This window comes from Pseudophryne corroboree, chromosome 6 (assembly GCF_028390025.1).
Source record: "Pseudophryne corroboree isolate aPseCor3 chromosome 6, aPseCor3.hap2, whole genome shotgun sequence".
NCBI lineage: Eukaryota > Metazoa > Chordata > Amphibia > Anura > Myobatrachidae > Pseudophryne > Pseudophryne corroboree.
In genome coordinates, this window is record NC_086449.1 from 756,801,701 (window position 1) to 756,821,068 (window position 19,368).

Sequence of the window (19,368 nt, forward strand, 5' to 3'; positions counted from 1 at the left end):
AGAAAGCGAGAGAGAGGCAGAAAAGGGATTGGGAGCGCGTGTATGATAAAGGCTGGGGTTATCATCCGGAAGGGAGGGAGCCTCGGGCTGTTATCATTTAATTAAAACCTCTGAATATCCTAGCTGTCTCCACCTAATCAAAGGGGACACAAATACAGAGGAGCGGTGGGGGCGAACAGAACGGAGAGAAAGCCGATTGGAAACAGGAGAAAGACGGGGATGCGGTTGGAGGGGATTAGACAAGAAAACAGAACGATGTGAGGATGCAACACGTGAATTGAGAACGTGAAATACAAGTGAAAGAGTTACGGTGTGACTAATGACGGTGGGCAGGTGGATTAGGAGGGAGCCGTGAATTTTACATGGGGAGGAACATAACGTCAGGAATCACGACAAAAAAAATAGGAACGTTTGGAAGCCAGAAGCACAAAAAAAAAAAAAAAGCTGACAATGAGAAAAGAAGAGAGAGAGAGAGAGAGAGAGAGAGAGAGGGAGAAAACGACACGGTTGAAGGTGGACATAGCTTCAATGAATCCATCCGTTTAATCCCACGGTAAATCTAACAATTGAAAGCGAGGGGTGGAAACAGTAGGAGTCAAAAGAGTGGAAGAGATGGAATCAAAGCTCGTCCTGGCACAAATGAAGGCACAGGGGGAAAAAAAAAAAAAAAAATATATATATATATAACAAGGTAAAGATAAAGAATCAAGAGGGGATAGAAATGAAATGCACGACCACAGTCGTTTGGTTCATTTCTGTGCCAATTAGAGCATCCGAGAGACTGAGGAAGGGAAGGGGGGCAAAGAGAGACAACGATGTTTATCCATTCATCTCGGTGCCAATTAGGGAGTGGGAGGAAAGCATAGGAAAAGGAGGTAAAGTGACAAAACTGCACTATTCACGGTTTACCAACCTGGTGGGAGAAAACCTAAAACAAAAATAGGGTTTACTATAAGATTCTATAATGCAGAATATTTAATATTCTCACTTAATAGGAGGCCTTATCCTTTTAATGTTACAATTGCCCAACTCTTCTATATGCCAAGGGGGTCGCAGAACCAAAACCACAGTCTGAGTGACTGGATGAAAGGCGTTCTGTCAGCGTTTATCCTGTAAGTTATAACTTGTGGGGAAGCGGGCGCTTCTTTTGGTCTAACGTTCTACACTTAAGGTACCTATCTTGTGTGCGGTATAGAAGATCTACAGGAATTAATCAGTCAGTCATTAGGTCGGCCCCATATGGTCGACATGCACCTGGTCGACAGAGTCAAAAGATCAACAGGGTCACAAGGTAGACAGGTACAAAAGGTCGACATTGAAATGGTCGGCACAAGTTATTGTTTTGTTTTTTTCCCCGTTTTTGGTGTTATTTTCTATGTTTCATGATATGTGACCACAATTATAGCAAACGTAGTCCCTCGCGGGCTCGCCGTGCTTTGGGCAAGGTGTCTCGCTGCTTTCAGCACAGGTTACTATTCACAATCGTGGTCCACATGGATGGTAAATTAAGTAAAAGTTGAAAAATACCTTTTGAACCTGTCGACTATAAGCACTGTTTACCTTTTACCCGTCGATCTTTGGACCGTGTCGACCTAATACATGTCAACCTATTGACTGTCTCTCTAGACAGTGCAGATCTATCAACCAGATACCATCTATTTTGCAGCTTCAAGTGTGGATATACAGCAGGAGATAACTGAAGGTAGAAATCCAAGAATGACCACCCCCAGGTCATTGCGGAATTAAAGGCAACAGTTTAAGAATATGACACAAGGCCTAAGAAAGATCGCTCTAAGGGGGAGATGGATCAGAGTGGAGAAGTTGCCCATAGCAACCAACCACCTTATGGCCTAGTATTTCTAGTACTTTTTATAAAATGATAGTTTGAGCTAATTGGTTGCTATGGCAACTTCTCCACGCTTTAGAACAGTTATAGGCAACCGGATTCACTTTGGGCGTGGCCTTCTAACCTTCAAAAGGTTTACACATTACTGTTAATCTTAGTAGAGTAGGAAATTAAATACATTTGACCAATGAAAGAGATACCTATCTGTAATAACATTCCAGTAGGCATTTTAAACAAGTGTTACACGCTAAAAAACCAGTATGCCAATAAAGCACAAAGAAGCTGAGGGCTTCAAGTAAAGGCTTGGCAGACCACATGGGCTGCCTTTTGCCCATCACCGATTTAGATGATTTTATGCATTTCCCTTTGAGTACATATTAGTCAGCGTTGCCTGAATGAAACTTTGTTAACGGTTTGCACTATGAAAGTTCCTTTCTTTAGCCTTGGACCTGGTTTAATAATCTGTCAGAACTGTGTTGGGAGAGGTACTAAGCAGTGATAAAAGTGGAGAAGTGAGCTAGTGGAGAAGTTGCCCATGGCAACCAATCAACACTGACATAACATTTATAATTTGCATACTATAAAAGTATACAGAGCGGCCAATTGGTTGCCATGGGCAACTTCTCCACTGGCTCACTTCTCCACTTTTATCACTGCTTAGTAGTACATGTCCCCCAATGGGAGGTATCAAACAGTGGCGAGCAGTAACCTGTACATCATTCTAAGTCAATATTAGTTGGCCATGAAAGTTTTGCCTTGGGTAGATTTACTTCAAGATTCCAAACTCCAGGGTGGCGTATGGGATCCTGGGCTGGGAGTCACTGTTAATAACTCATGGCTATATGCAACGAGAAATAGTCAAGAGCTGGAAGTTGGGATGCTCAGCAGGGGTGGTCTTCAGTTTGCCGGCTGTCGGAATCCCGGCGCCGGAATCCCAACAGCCGGCATACCGACACTTTTTCTCCCTCTTGGGGGTCCACGACCCCCCTGGAGAGAGAATAAATAGCGTGAGCGCGCCACCGTGCCCGCAATGGGCTCATTTGCGCTCGCCGCGCTGTCGGTATGCCGGCGGCTGGGATTCCGGCGCCGGTATGCTGGTCGCCGGGACCCCGGCCACCGGCATACCATACTACACCCCTCAGCAGTAATGTTCGGGATTAATAGAGAATAGAATATTTGGAGCAATCTTCCGAGTAAGTGCAGTGTTGCCCTGTAAAATAATATAATGTGCTGGAGCCTATCAGTAAGACTCATTCCATATCTTCTTATGTAAAGGATGCCGCATTATGTTTTACACTTACTTTTTGCTGAAGGCCCCCTGCAGATGTATAAGTGGCGGATTCAGTTCATTCTCCAGCTGCGCAAAGTCAGACTGCCAGCTTGGCCAGGTAATATCGGGACAGGAATTATGCTGCAATTAGTTGCTGCACACCTGGATAGTAAAACTGCAGGTACAGATGTCAGCTAAAGGCAGGTATGGAGCTAGTATACAGTCTAGGACCAATTATTGTCACTACTTATCTCTCGTCATTCAAAAGAAAATTAAATATCCAAGTAAAAATTACGCTAGCATACCACGCTGTAAAATACACCCTGGCCAAGCATAAGAGAGAATATTTATCATTATGTCTCCGGGTGCTGCGATAAGTAGGATTTATGGCAGCAATAAAATAAATTATTATTGCTGGCAATTGTAAAAAAAAACATCCCAATCACCACCAAAGTACGGGCCATCACGAGCGAGACTGTCTCAGAGCAGGAGGACTTGACATGCACTTGATTTTGCACAGAAGAATTGAACATTTGCTCTTTCACTTGCATTAATGTAATTTTTTATTATTATTTTGTTCTGTTAATGCCATCCAGTGATGGCCGTAACAGATATAGTGGTAGTACAAGTAACACAGCAAAAACAAGCTCCGCTTTTATTACCGCTATCAGATCCCATTAGGCCGTTGTCCGTAATAGAATTTAGGGCTCTAATAGATTAGAGAGGCAAGACTTTCAGGGCAACAGTGAGCAGGATAACAACTTAAAATTAAAATTTGGGGTTTTCATCTGGACCCTGAGATGACAAATGTTAATACAGACCAATAATCCTTCTAATGTGTACCCTGTCATTCACAGGGACAGATGTACTAAGCCTTGGAAAGAGATATAGTGGAGAGAGATAAAGTAGCAGCCAATCAGCTCCTACCTGCCATGTTACAGGCTGTGCTTAAAAACTGGCAGTTAGGAGCTGGTTGGTTGTTACTTTATCACTCTCCACAGCTTGGTACATCTGCTATACAGTCTTAAAAGTAAAGAAAGCAAGACTTTTACAGTTTCAAAACAGATAATCCCATTTCCACATTGTATCCGCCTTATTTATATAATTGAAGAGGTATGTAGGCCGAGTGTTTACTAATGGTGGTATATGTGAGGTAAGAACTGAATTTTCTTGTGACATGTCACATCTGTCAGATTGAGGAGACTTAATGAATCACAGGGTCACCCTCTAACATTACCCAGTAACAGAGCATTGATTTCAAGTGAAATAAATGCGTTGATCCCCAGAAATGCGGTTAAACCTATAAATGTATTGCATACATCTAACTGCATGTGACAGTAATTGTGTCTCGTCTTTTTATGAGCAATATGCAACCTGTCTGCTGCCTTGTGCTTCCCTACAGAAGACCTGACACTGACTGATCAAGTGCAGCAGACACAGTGGATTTATGTGTGGCCAACTGGTGCCCGATACTGCTGGGATATCACTAATCCCATAATCCTCTTCTGCTCGCAATGGCTTGATCCTTTTCAGAACCTGCCACACTGATCTCCACTACTTCTTAGGGCTCCACTCTCATTCTGCCCCCCCTCCATCCTCCTCACCCGTCACTGCCACCCAATCTTACTTAGAAGGACTGACTAATCCACCAATTCCCTTTCGTAAAGACCGTCAAATCCTCGGGTACTAAGTCTATGAAATCAAGACATCGTGCAAGAAAAAAGGAGCTCGCATGAACAGACAGCAAGAAGGAGAATAACAAGTTTATTATTATAGAATTTAGAGGGAAAGGCCAGGAAAAGCTATGTATGAAAATAAAGGTTAAGTAGGATAGAGAAAAAAAAATAAGCTACAACGCAGAACATAATAGCTGGGTCCAATAGTGAACATAAGATATACCAATTTTGCCCTTGTAAAAAATAAAAATATCGGTTGTGGAAAGAAGTTCGGTAACTTCGGCATTTTGTTCAGCAATTGTCAAGAGAAAGACCACCGTTACTGCTGAGGTGGAGTTTGGAGCTGAGCATGTCCACCTTTTGACCCGGTCAACCTTATCCATGTCGACCTTTTGAACCCCGTGACCTTCTGGGGCCGACTTACTGACTGTCGATCGTTTTACTGTAGATCTATTGAACCACACCTGATCAGTATTACACCGAGAAGGTGTAGTTAGAACAGGGCAATGATCTACTTATCTCTACAAGTTAGTAAAAGCGATGTTCATCAAGCTGAACAATTACCAGCGGCTTGCGTGGATGGCATAAAGTTCGGAAACAATAGGCAGAGGATTGGCATAAAAAGTAACTGGTATGTTTTGCAAGTTATTGGATCACTGCTTAGGCATATGTAACAGAAATATTAACCTGCACCTTTGGCTGGAAATATGGAATTATGGGGTCTATTTACGAAGCCTTGGATGGAGATAAGGTAGACGGGGATAAAGCACCAGCCAATCAGCTCCTAACTGTCATGTTACAGGCTATGTTTGAAAAAAATTACACAGTTATGAGCTCGTAGATTATCTCTGTCTACTTTTCTCTCCATCCAAGTCTTAGTAAATAGACACTTCTGAAGATTAGAAAGAAAGAGTGGTCTTTTGCAAGAGGTGGAGGTGTGTCCATTGTACTCATTCACATCATCCCCAAAGACGGCAAATAGAGGATAGCTCTTGCAACGCCCACAGACTGACCCAATGACACCCTAGTCTGCAAACATGCAGCCTTATTTATTTCTTCCATGGAGCATTTTGACGGGTACAGTAGATTGGGAGGAATGGGGTAGACATAATAGGAGAGAAATAAAGTTGAGGTTAAAAGCAGCTGCAGACACGGCCCAAGTCAGAGATCATAAGAGCAGACAAGAGACAACACTCCTATCCCACACAGCAACAACGATGCAGGGCACAGAAACACAAAGGGGAGAACAAGCTTGGCCCAAAGCCCTGGAGTGGATAATTACACATGCAAACACAAAACAAAAGTTGACAGAGAGAGGTGGGCACGAGGCCAGATCAGCGAGGAATCTCAGCGAGAGTTCACAACTCCTGGAAACTACAGAGCCTCGATCGAAGGCTTCTCATTCTCTGGCTCCTTGTTTACTGGAGGCCCACCTACACAGCTCTCTGCTTGAAGCCCTGCACTGATCAATACCAAACAAATGGATCCTTTATGTGTTTAAGAGCCTCTGGCTTTCTTTCTTGTCCCCTTGTGACGCTGCACGGAGGCCGGGGGGGTGGGGGTTGAGGAAAGCATTGCACATATAAGAGTTCAGAATACGGCGATGTAGGATGGACTACGCTGCCAATTCCTTCCTCAGCCACAACTACAATATAGCAGAGGCCAAGATTTACATTTACTGCATTGCCCGTCCTCAAGTAACCCGAATTGAGAGGGTTTTAAAAGGATATTTCTGATTAAACGCAGCAGCACTAAATTAAATGTAACGATTGCTTCACTTTAATCTGGCTCACTGTGTACGCAATAGTTATCTCTGTAAAAAAAAAAAAAAGGACCGATTTATTTTCATTTAAGCTGGGATATTCTTAGCAGGGAATACATATGTTTGACCGCCACATGGGATGCCGGCTGTCACTATACCGATAGCGGCATCCTGTCTGTCGGAATACCGGCAATGAGTCCCAGCGCAGGATCGCTGTGCTCGCCACAGGTTATATTCCCATTCGGTTGTTGGCGTGGACCCACCAACTGAGTGGGAACAACCTGTGTTTGGGATTCCGTCTGTTGGCATTCCACCGGATGTCGGGATTCTGTCGGTTTACTGATCACCGGGATACCAACAGCCGGTATATTAACCGCATCCCCTTAGAAGTAGAGGCACATGAAAACCAACATACTAGAAGGGAGAAATTAGGGTTCATTATAAATATACTGGTCAGCCAGAACGTTAAAACCAAGCAGGTAAAGTGAACACTCATTATCTTGTTACAATGGCATCTGCCAAGTGGGTGGGAAATATTAGGCATCAAGTGAACACTCGTTCTTGAGGTTAATGTGTTGAAAGCAGGAAAAATGGGCAAGTGTAAGGATATGGCCAACTTTCACCAAATTGTCATGTTAGACGATTGGGTCAGAGCATCTCCAACATGGCAGGTCTTGTGGCGTGTTCCTGGTATGCAGTGGTTAGTTCTTACCAAAAGTGGTGCAAGGAAGGACAAATGGTGAACCAGAGATAGGATCATGGGCACCGAAGACTCACTGTTGCGCATGTGGAGCAAAGGCTAGCCCATCTTGTCCTATCCTGTAGTAGAGCTACTATAGCACAAATCGCTGTGAAAGTTAATGCTGGCTGTGATAGAAGACGTCAGACCACACTGTGCATCCCAGCTTGTTGTGTATGGCGCTACATAGAGTGCCCATACTGACCCCTGTCCACTGCCGAAAGCACCTACAATGGGCACATGAGCGTCAGAAGTGGACCATGGAGCAATGGAAGAGGTGGCCTGGTCTGATGAATCATGTGTTTTTTTACGTCATGTGAACGAGTCCATGAGCTTGGCCTCAAAATTCTCCAGATCTCAGTCTGATCAAGCATCTGTGGGATGTGCTGGGAAAACAGGCACTAGCCACGGACGCCCCACCTCACAACTTACAGGAACTGCTGCTAATGTCTTGCCACCTGTGCTCCTTGTCTTTTGTCCAATTGCCCCCTTAAGAAACTGACTAGCTGATTGCCCATATGAAGGGTACAGGGTTATTAAGAGCTAGATCTCAGTACTGCCTGTTTCTACAAGCTACATTAAGATCCTCCTTTGCTCCTGAGATCCTCCCTCCCTGTATGTGGTTTTACTGCCATGTTTTCTATCCATGCAGTTTGCTGTTATGTATTGCACTTACGCTTTTTTTTGTTTTTATGACTACCCCATGCAAGTCGCTGCATACATATTGTGCCTAATAATCTATTTGGATTCTTATCAGTTTCAGCCACCTGATGGTCAGTAGAGGGGGGCAACATGGCAAGGCCAACCCACTTGGTCTAAAGCAGCTGATTAACCTAGCCACAAGTGGCCAGCTTTCTAGAACCTGGGCATTCTACTCTACAGTGACAGCTGCTAAACCGCAGAGGTAAACTGCACTCCAAGAGAAACCTACATTATCTAATTAATGGAACTCATTTTGACGCTTGAAACACTGATATATTTAGTTCTATAAAGTCTTGTGCCTATTTCCCAGAAAGTATGTATTTTCAGGGTAATAAAACAAAATGTAACTGTGAGGGGGGAAAAACGACGACGTCTGTATCGCAGCCATTTTCTAGAAAGGTTCAACTTAACCTTGGCATGTCTACTATAGTGATCTGAACAATGAGACCTGGATACAATACACCTTTGTACGGGATTAGAAAAAAAAAATTGCTCGCCAGACAGGAGGGAGAGGAAAACATTAATGTGGAACCTGGAACAAACGTTTCCAACTTCAGAGACCAGCTACTGAAAAAAACCTTATGCTCGGCTAGCCAGACAGCGCTCTCCGCTCCGCCATGTCTTCCCTTGAAGTCACTTAGCATCTTCTGCCTCTCACCCACACTTGCTCTCTCTGGACAGTGCTTAAATCCTTCTCTAATTGGTTTGATGTTCTGGCTAACAAGTCGATATCTGCAGCCAGGAACAGATGGATTAGCAAGCGACAAGTTGGGAGAGGAGGTGGGGGTTAGAGGGTGGGAGGTGTGCAAAGGCGATGAGGGTGTTAAACAGATTTGTGCTGATTTCATAAGTCTGATGATCTGTTCCAGGCTCACAGTTTCACACCCTGCTGACCGATGTTCATTGCCAGCCCTAGTTATAAGCAGAGAGATGCGGCGGTGTTACTGCGTTCCTCTGACCAGAAGCCCTTCTAACAAAGTCAGAGCTAAGGTTTGCTCCTGCAGTTGGTGGAGATCTCTCCATTACGCCGGGCATCAGAACACAGGCTGGGAGAAGGTTTCAGCTAATACCAGTGTGATTCAATTAGCAGCATTTAACGGGAAATGATTAGATGGGATGGCAAGGTAATGCATTTACAGGCAGGGAGGGCGTGCGTGCTGCAGAACTAACAAGGGATAACCTCACATACTGGAGATCCAGCAGCTGAAAATGGAATTATAACCCCAAGGGCTAGAAGCTTCTAATTGAATAAGCTCAGAGCAGATAGGCACAGAGGCCCAGATACATCCGGAGAGGGAAGAGCAGATTGAGGACAAGTTAAGGCGAGGGAGGGAATGGATAGTCTCTCATTGTGCTTCGTATCCTTACATCAGATTTGTGCATTACATCAGAACTGAACGCTGTAGGGGGAGATCAAGTGCAGGAATATAGAGGGGGGAGATTTATCAAAGCTTTGTTTGGTACTTTGTCTACCTCAATCAGCTCGCCACTGTCATTTTTCAACACAGCCTATAACATGGCAGTTGGGAGCTGATTGGCTGGTACTTTGGGTTTTACGGACTTGGAGAGAGGAAAAGTACCAGAAAAGACACTGACTAAATTATTGAACAAAAATGAAGCATGGGGCAGCTTTGCCATATTTTTTTCGTCACACGCTTAATACCCCCTTCCAATTTGAGAATAGGTGTACAGACTAATCGTCTCACACACACCCGCGATCCATAGAAACTCATGGGTATGTACGCTCACGCAAATGGGTCTCAGCCGCACCTAGTACATATGTGCGGTCCATTCGTGGGCTGCGTGAGGGGTCATATCTGTGTGTGGACACAACTGTAGATCAACGCAAGGAGAACAAGCGCATACTGACACACCAAGCAGCGAATTCCGGTTGTGGTGTGGAAGATCTACCGTGTATAGTTAGACAGTTAATAGGTCAACCCCATATGGTCGACGTGTACAAACAGGTAGACAGGTGAGACAGTTGGTAAAGTCGACAGTTATAAAAAGTTTCCATGGTGAAAATGTCGACACAAATTGTCAACACAAGTTTTTTTGGTGAATGCTTGTATGTTATTAACCACCATCAGGTAAACATGTACCCTTGCAGTCTCGCTTTGCTTGCCATGCTACAGGCCAGGTGGCTCGCTACACTACCGTTATGCTCACCACAGGTTACTATTTCCAATTGTAGTCCACGTGGTAAACTAGGCAAAAGTTGGAAAACATGTAAGAAAACAAAACCAAAAAACATGTCAACCGTTGGTGTGTTGACCATTGACATGGTTGACCTTTTGTACCCGCTGACCCTAAGCACTGTTGCCCTATTCCATTGGAACCCGCAAATTCCATGAGCAAACAACATTTTATTCCATTTACTGCTAACCCCCTAAATGGATGGAAAGTTTTACATAATATTATAATAATTTGAATGGAGATACGGTCATTAGGTCAACAACACTTAGGTCGACAGTTATTAGGTTGACAACTATTGGTCGACATGGTCACTAGGTCAACATGTACTAGGTCAACATGAGTTTTTCTAATTTTTTTAAATTTTTTGAACTTTTTCATACTTTACGATCCACGTGGACTACGATTGGGAACGATAACCTGTGCCGAGCGCAGCGACAGCAGAGCAAAAGCACCTTGCCCGAAGCATGGCGAGCGAAGCGAGCCATGCGGGGTACACGGTGCACTAATTGGGGTTCCCGGTCACTTTACGAAGAAAACAAACCCAAAAAAAGGGTAAAAAAAACTCATGTCGACCTTTTCCCATGCCGACCTTGTTCATGTCAACCTAATGACTGTGTCGACTTATTCCAGTTGTCGACCTAGTCACTGTCGACCAATAGTGTGGTAGACCCAATGACTGTCGACCTAAGTGTGGTAGACCCAATGATCCATACCCTTTGAATGTTTATCTCAACCTCACATTTCACGTTTTCTTTCCTCCCCTTCCTCTATAGCAGGACAGGTTTATTTCACAGCTCCAGTAAATCTTGACAGTAGAGCTAGCACATGTCAGGAAAGCTGCTGGTATGACAAACGCTCGGGGGGTCTATCCCATTGCGCATTGCGTTTACAGACAGCGAATGCCGGCATCAGACACTACACTAGGACTGTGCTCCTATAATGATTTATACATTTATAGTGCCATTACATTGACACATCACTTATATTAATATATACTTTGCAGATCTGTTCCTGCTAAATAAATCAGGCAAATTAAGCATTGTGTTATTTTCCATGACAAGGTGGTCACTAGGGACTGACTGTGGCAGCTCCGGTTAATGTTATTACAGTTTAATATACAGAGGATGATGGTTCTCCTGCACACTTGTGTCACGGAACAGTTAAAGGGAAATTATTTGGAAAGGAATCCTGAGCAAGCACATCAATGCAGTCGACGTAAACTGATTGTGAACCTGGACGTGCAAGCCTGGCTTGTGCTTGGTGGCCGGGAATGCCGCACGTGGTGCAATCACGTAGCAGGGCCTGCCGTGCCTGGCCCGCTGTTCCCGTTAATCAGCAGGCTCAGGTATCCAAGGACACTGGTACATTGAGTCATTATTTCAGCCTCTTAGCTCAAGTACCAGAGCTAGAGGAATGTTAATTGGGACCATAATTTTAATTGAGCAACAGTGAAAATGCCACATGTGGATGGGAGATATTACATGCAGGTTGCCTTCTTAAGAGGCGCCAAATAAAAACTGTCAGAGCCTGATGAAAATATCTTTCCCATAACCAAAACGTGACTATTAAAATGTGTAATTTGTGCGCTCTTGTATTAACAAGGTATAAACCACAACCTGTTTATGAATTTTACAACGGAGGATTTGCGGGAATTAACAATTACTTTAATTCACACAATTATGATCTCTTGCTCTAGTAAAACCTGATTTGTAACTGAAGACTGTTCCCCAGAGGCGGATGAGTCACTTCTTAAATAGTTTCTTCCTTTAACTTTTCTTTAATTGACACTTTAAGCTACGTACAAACGGGCATTAAAACTGTGTGTTTAAGATGTGGTCCTAAAGCGAGGTAGGTGCGTGCAAATCCGCGGAGAAAATAAAACCACTGGATAATATTTGTATAGTCCCCTCCTGTTTCCTTCTATAATCCAAAAATGATGCTGGTAAGCTAATTGGCTCACAATATACGGGATCCTAGTGTATGTGTGTGTGTACACATGTGATAGGGAATAGATTGTAAGCTCCACTGGGGCAGGGACTGGTGTGAATGGGCAGATATTTTCTGTAAAAGCACTGCGGAGTATATGTGCGCTACTGTATATAAATTGGGGCTGATCGTGTACGGGGTGTACACGCCCACATGACACTGGCCACACCCACACATCGCTGGACACAGCTACTCCCCTTCTCACAATAGGCCCTTGATCATTTTCAGCTCTAGGCCCATGTGGCCCTTAATTCGGCATTTAATACCTGGAGATTCCTGAATTCCAGAAATAGGCCAACATTCTGGAATCTGCATCACTTTCTTGTTAAGTGTGTCCTTTAATGAAGAGACTTGCAAAAGCAGGCACAGTGCCTACCGCACAAGCATGTATACAGCTCACCGTGCAGTAGGTGTGGTGAGGTGATATGATATGATGATTCAGGGGCGGCCCGCACCCCCGTAGTGACGCCACTGATATGAAGTGGTTTCAGGGAAATGATGTGAATCAGTGCGCAGTGAGTGCGGTGCTGTGATGATGTAATCTGAATTACTGCACAGCGAGTGCGGGGCTGTGATGATGTAATCTGAATTACTGCACAGCGAGTGCGGGGCTGTGATGATGTAATCTGAATTACTGAGCAGCGAGTGCGGGGCTGTGATGATGCAATCTGAATTACTGCACAGCGAGTGCGGGGCTGTGATGATGCAATCTGAATTACTGCACAGCGAGTGCGGGGCTGTGATGATGTAATCTGAATTACTGCACAGCGAGTGCGGGGCTGTGATGATGTAATCTGAATTACTGCACAGCGAGTGCGGGGCTGTGATGATGCAATCTGAATTACTGCACAGCGAGTGCGGGGCTGTGATGATGTAATCTGAATTACTGCACAGCGAGTGCGGGGCTGTGATGATGTAATCTGAATTACTGCGCAGCGAGTGCGGGGCTGTGATGATGTAATCTGAATTACTGCACAGCGAGTGCGGGGCTGTGATGATGTAATATGAATTACTGCGCAGCGAGTGCGGGGCTGTGATGATGTAATCTGAATTACTGCACAGCGAGTGCGGGGCTGTGATGATGCAATCTGAATTACTGCGCAGCGAGTGCGGGGCTGTGATGATGTAATCTGAATTACTGCACAGCGAGTGCGGGGGGCTGTGATGATGTAATCTGAATTACTGCGCAGCGAGTGCGGGGCTGTGATGATGTAATCTGAATTACTGCGCAGCGAGTGCGGGGCTGTGATGATGTAATCTGAATTACTGCGCAGCGAGTGCGGGGGGCTGTGATGATGTAATCTGAATTACTGCACAGCGAGTGCGGGGCTGTGATGATGCAATCTGAATTACTGCACAGCGAGTGCGGGGCTGTGATGATGTAATCTGAATTACTGCACAGCGAGTGCGGGGCTGTGATGATGTAATCTGAATTACTGCACAGCGAGTGTGGGGCTGTGATGATGCAATCTGAATTACTGCACAGCGAGTGCGGGGCTGTGATGATGTAATCTGAATTACTGAGCAGCGAGTGCGGGGCTGTGATGATGTAATATGAATTACTGCGCAGCGAGTGCGGGGCTGTGATGATGTAATCTGAATTACTGCACAGGGAGTGCGGGGCTGTGATGATGTAATCTGAATTACTGCGCAGTGAGTGCGGGGCTGTGATGATGTAATCTGAATTACTGAGCAGCGAGTGCGGGGCTGTGATGATGTAATCTGAATTACTGAGCAGCGAGTGCGGGGCTGTGATGATGCAATCTGAATTACTGCACAGCGAGTGCGGGGCTGTGATGATGCAATCTGAATTACTGAGCAGCGAGTGCGGGGCTGTGATGATGCAATCTGAATTACTGCACAGCGAGTGCGGGGCTGTGATGATGCAATCTGAATTACTGCGCAGCGAGTGCGGGGCTGTGATGATGCAATATGAATTACTGCGCAGCGAGTGCGGGGCTGTGATGATGCAATCTGAATTACTGCGCAGCGAGTGCAGGGCTGTGATGATGCAATATGAATTACTGCACAGCGAGTGCGGGGCTGTGATGATGTAATCTGAATTACTGCACAGAGAGTGCGGGGCTGTGATGATGTAATCTGAATTACTGCACAGTGAGTGCGGGGCTGTGATGATGCAATCTGAATTACTGCACAGCGAGTGCGGGGCTGTGATGATGTAATCTGAATTACTGCGCAGCGAGTGCGGGGCTGTGATGATGTAATCTGAATTACTGAGCAGCGAGTGCGGGGCTGTGATGATGCAATCTGAATTACTGCACAGTGAGTGCGGGGCTGTGATGATGCAATATGAATTACTGCACAGCGAGTGCGGGGCTGTGATGATGTAATATGAATTACTGCACAGCGAGTGCGGGGCTGTGATGATGCAATATGAATTACTGCACAGCGAGTGCGGGGCTGTGATGATGTAATCTGAATTACTGAGCAGCGAGTGCGGGGCTGTGATGATGTAATCTGAATTACTGCGCAGAGAGTGCGGGGCTGTGATGATGCAATATGAATTACTGCACAGCAAGTGCGGGGCTGTGATGATGTAATCTGAATTACTGCACAGGGAGTGCGGGGCTGTGATGATGTAATCTGAATTACTGAGCAGCGAGTGCGGGGCTGTGATGATGTAATCTGAATTACTGCGCAGAGAGTGCGGGGCTGTGATGATGTAATCTGAATTACTGCACAGCGAGTGCGGGGCTGTGATGATGTAATCTGAATTACTGCACAGCGAGTGCGGGGCTGTGATGATGTAATCTGAATTACTGCACAGCGAGTGCGGGGCTGTGATGATGTAATATGAATTACTGCACAGCGAGTGCGGGGCTGTGATGATGCAATCTGAATTACTGCACAGCGAGTGCGGGGCTGTGATGATGCAATCTGAATTACTGCACAGCGAGTGCGGGGCTGTGATGATGCAATCTGAATTACTGCACAGCGAGTGCGGGGCTGTGATGATGTAATCTGAATTACTGCACAGTGAGTGCGGGGCTGTGATGATGCAATATGAATTACTGCACAGCGAGTGCGGGGCTGTGATGATGTAATCTGAATTACTGCACAGGGAGTGCGGGGCTGTGATGATGTAATCTGAATTACTGCACAGGGAGTGCGGGGCTGTGATGATGTAATCTGAATTACTGAGCAGCGAGTGCGGGGCTGTGATGATGTAATCTGAATTACTGCACAGGGAGTGCGGGGCTGTGATGATGTAATCTGAATTACTGAGCAGCGAGTGCGGGGCTGTGATGATGTAATCTGAATTACTGAGCAGCGAGTGCGGGGCTGTGATGATGTAATCTGAATTACTGAGCAGCGAGTGCGGGGCTGTGATGATGTAATCTAAATTACTGCGCAGAGAGTGCGGGGCTGTGATGATGTAATCTGAATTACTGCACAGGGAGTGCGGGGCTGTGATGATGTAATCTGAATTACTGCACAGCGAGTGCGGGGCTGTGATGATGTAATCTGAATTACTGCACAGGGAGTGCGGGGCTGTGATGATGTAATCTGAATTACTGCACAGGGAGTGCGGGGCTGTGATGATGTAATCTGAATTACTGCACAGCGAGTGCGGGGCTGTGATGATGTAATCTGAATTACTGCACAGGGAGTGCGGGGCTGTGATGATGTAATCTGAATTACTGCACAGCGAGTGCGGGGCTGTGATGATGTAATCTGAATTACTGCACAGGGAGTGCGGGGCTGTGATGATGTAATCTGAATTACTGCACAGGGAGTGCGGGGCTGTGATGATGTAATCTGAATTACTGCACAGCGAGTGCGGGGCTGTGATGATGTAATCTGAATTACTGAGCAGCGAGTGCGGGGCTGTGATGATGTAATCTGAATTACTGCACAGGGAGTGCGGGGCTGTGATGATGTAATCTGAATTACTGCACAGCGAGTGCGGGGCTGTGATGATGTAATCTGAATTACTGCACAGGGAGTGCGGGGCTGTGATGATGTAATCTGAATTACTGCACAGGGAGTGCGGGGCTGTGATGATGTAATCTGAATTACTGAGCAGCGAGTGCGGGGCTGTGATGATGTAATCTGAATTACTGCACAGAGAGTGCGGGGCTGTGATGATGTAATCTGAATTACTGCACAGCGAGTGCGGGGCTGTGATGATGTAATCTGAATTACTGCACAGGGAGTGCGGGGCTGTGATGATGTAATCTGAATTACTGCACAGCGAGTGCGGGGCTGTGATGATGTAATATGAATTACTGAGCAGCGAGTGCGGGGCTGTGATGATGTAATATGAATTACTGAGCAGCGAGTGCGGGGCTGTGATGATGTAATCTGAATTACTGAGCAGCGAGTGCGGGGCTGTGATGATGTAATCTGAATTACTGCACAGCGAGTGCGGGGCTGTGATGATGTAATCTGAATTACTGCACAGCGAGTGCGGGGCTGTGATGATGTAATATGAATTACTGCACAGCGAGTGCGGGGCTGTGATGATGTAATATGAATTACTGCACAGCGAGTGCGGGGCTGTGATGATGTAATATGAATTACTGCACAGAGAGTGCGGGGCTGTGATGATGTAATCTGAATTACTGCACAGCGAGTGCGGGGCTGTGATGATGTAATCTGAATTACTGCACAGAGAGTGCGGGGCTGTGATGATGTAATCTGAATTACTGCACAGCGAGTGCGGGGCTGTGATGATGTAATATGAATTACTGCACAGCGAGTGCGGGGCTGTGATGATGTAATATGAATTACTGCACAGCGAGTGCGGGGCTGTGATGATGTAATCTGAATTACTGCACAGCGAGTGCGGGGCTGTGATGATGCAATCTGAATTACTGCGCAGCGAGTGCGGGGCTGTGATGATGTAATCTGAATTACTGAGCAGCGAGTGCGGGGCTGTGATGATGTAATCTGAATTACTGAGCAGCGAGTGCGGGGCTGTGATGATGTAATCTGAATTACTGAGCAGCGAGTGCGGGGCTGTGATGATGCAATATGAATAATTGCGCAGCGAGTGCGGAGCTGTGATGATGCAATATGAATTACTGCACAGCGAGTGCGGGGCTGTGATGATGCAATATGAATAATTGCGCAGCGAGTGCGGAGCTGTGATGATGCAATATGAATTACTGCGCAGCGAGTGCAGGGCTGTGATGATGCAATATGAATTACTGCACAGCGAGTGCGGGGCTGTGATGATGCAATATGAATAATTGCGCAGCGAGTGCGGAGCTGTGATGATGCAATATGAATAATTGCGCAGCGAGTGCAGGGCTGTGATGATGCAATATGAATTATTGCGCAGTGAGTGCAGCACATGAAATAAAATAAACGTCCTGGATAAAGAAACATAATTGAATTAAAAACTACGACAGACTATTAACAAACATTTAATGTTTTCTAAACATACCAGCTAGAGGTTGAAAAGAGCACATCAGTTTGTGGGTAAAATAACTAATCCGTAATTAACAATCGCCATCTTCATGGCTAATTCCCACTAATCTTTAGACAAGACGGGATTAGTGACTGACCTCCCATGTACTATTACCTGACACTTGCTATTTTTAATTGGGGTGTTCAGATCCCAAAGGATAAGGCTTACAGGGATGCCCCTCATTAAGGACAGGTGAGTTATAATACAACGTGATAAAGTCTATATCTCATTATGCTACAACAGTAATCACATTGTGAAACCCACGCTGACAAGGGAGTGTAAGAAAGTATGGCACATAAGGCATGCAAGTGATCTATGCCGCAACAGACTGCTGTTCACCTGCCACAGCAAGACATTGTCTATAAAGAGTACCGAACAGCTACTCTTAGACATGGCGCGGAACATGCTCTAAGGGTAGGTGTGCATGCTTCCATGTATGGGTGTGGCTTATGCTGTAGCTAGGAGAGGCCTCAGCTTTTTTGCAATTTCACTATTCAATTATTTTATTTCTAGAAAAGCGAGTACGCAGAGCTTTTGTTTTTTTGTGGCCAGGATAACTTCGCCCTACATATGGACCGAAACGTGTATGTGTGTATTATATATGTTGCTGAATGTAAATTAGGGTGACCATGTATTTTCTGCATATAAAAGTCCTTATAACTACAGACCAGAAGGCAGGTTTTAGGGGCCAAAGCTAAATTAAGAACTAATTGTCAAACAGAAACTAATGTGAATAGGAAACAAGGGAGCAATTCATGAATAGAGGGGCACGCAAAAGGCTTAAAGGGCAGACAGAGAATGGCGCTCCCTGTCTTCAGTATAACTACAAAGCCAGCTGGAGCCTGTACTTATGAAATAGTCATACTGTAGCTCGGGAGAAGGAGCCAGCGCAACACTTCGGAACACATTTTCCATGAAGAAACTGCAATACTGCAAAGGTCAGGTCAACATACAGCAAGCCATATATCAAGCTAAAAATTCACTGTCTCTAAATTCTCCATTGTGACTTCCCAGCGTCTTATCTTCACGTAACTAGAACTGTACTGCTACAAACAATGTGGAGACTGAATCTTCCATTTCAGAGGCCATCAAATTAGGTTTGTTAACAACGTTTACATCGATTACCATGGCTAGAGGCCGGGAGTCAACTCAATTCACAACAGCGCCGGCTTAGGCGAAGCACCGACGTAGGAAGTCGGAATGTATAAACGAAAACAAAAAACTACATGTAAAAAAAAAAAATGTACTCGATGAACTGTACGAGTATAAAATGGTACACTAAACATTATTATATCCCGTCAGGGTCATACGCCACATGTGGGACAGCACGCAGGAATACCTTGGTGCTTTATAAATGAATAAAGAGCTAAAAAGTATCAGATAACACAAAAACGGTCGTCCTACAAAGACGTCACAGACAGGCACTGAAGTGTGTGGTGCATGTGCAAAACTTCTGAAGGTTGGTTCAACTCTGACCCAGCAACTAACTTTATGGTTCTATTGTTCAGGACACATTGTTAAGTAGAAGCTAGCAAATGCTAAACTACGGTACAGATTTGCCAGGTGGATTAAACAGACCACAACCAATTTGATAAGGCTCTTTAACATTCTGTGGTTAACCTATATCATATGTTTGACAATTGGGCAGTACAGATTGTGTAACGGCTAGCATTACTGCTTCACAGCACTGATGGGTTTGATTCCCCTGTGTGGAGTTTGTATATTCTCCCCGTGCTTGCATGGGTTTCCTCCAT

At 45.2% G+C, this 19,368-nt stretch overlaps 1 protein-coding gene across 8 annotated transcripts in view; it reads right to left on the reverse strand.

Moving 5' to 3' along the window:
* PCDH1 (protocadherin 1) overlaps positions 1-19,368 on the reverse strand; it is a 375,594-nt gene that overhangs the window by 34,713 nt on the left and 321,513 nt on the right. The window lies entirely within an intron of this gene.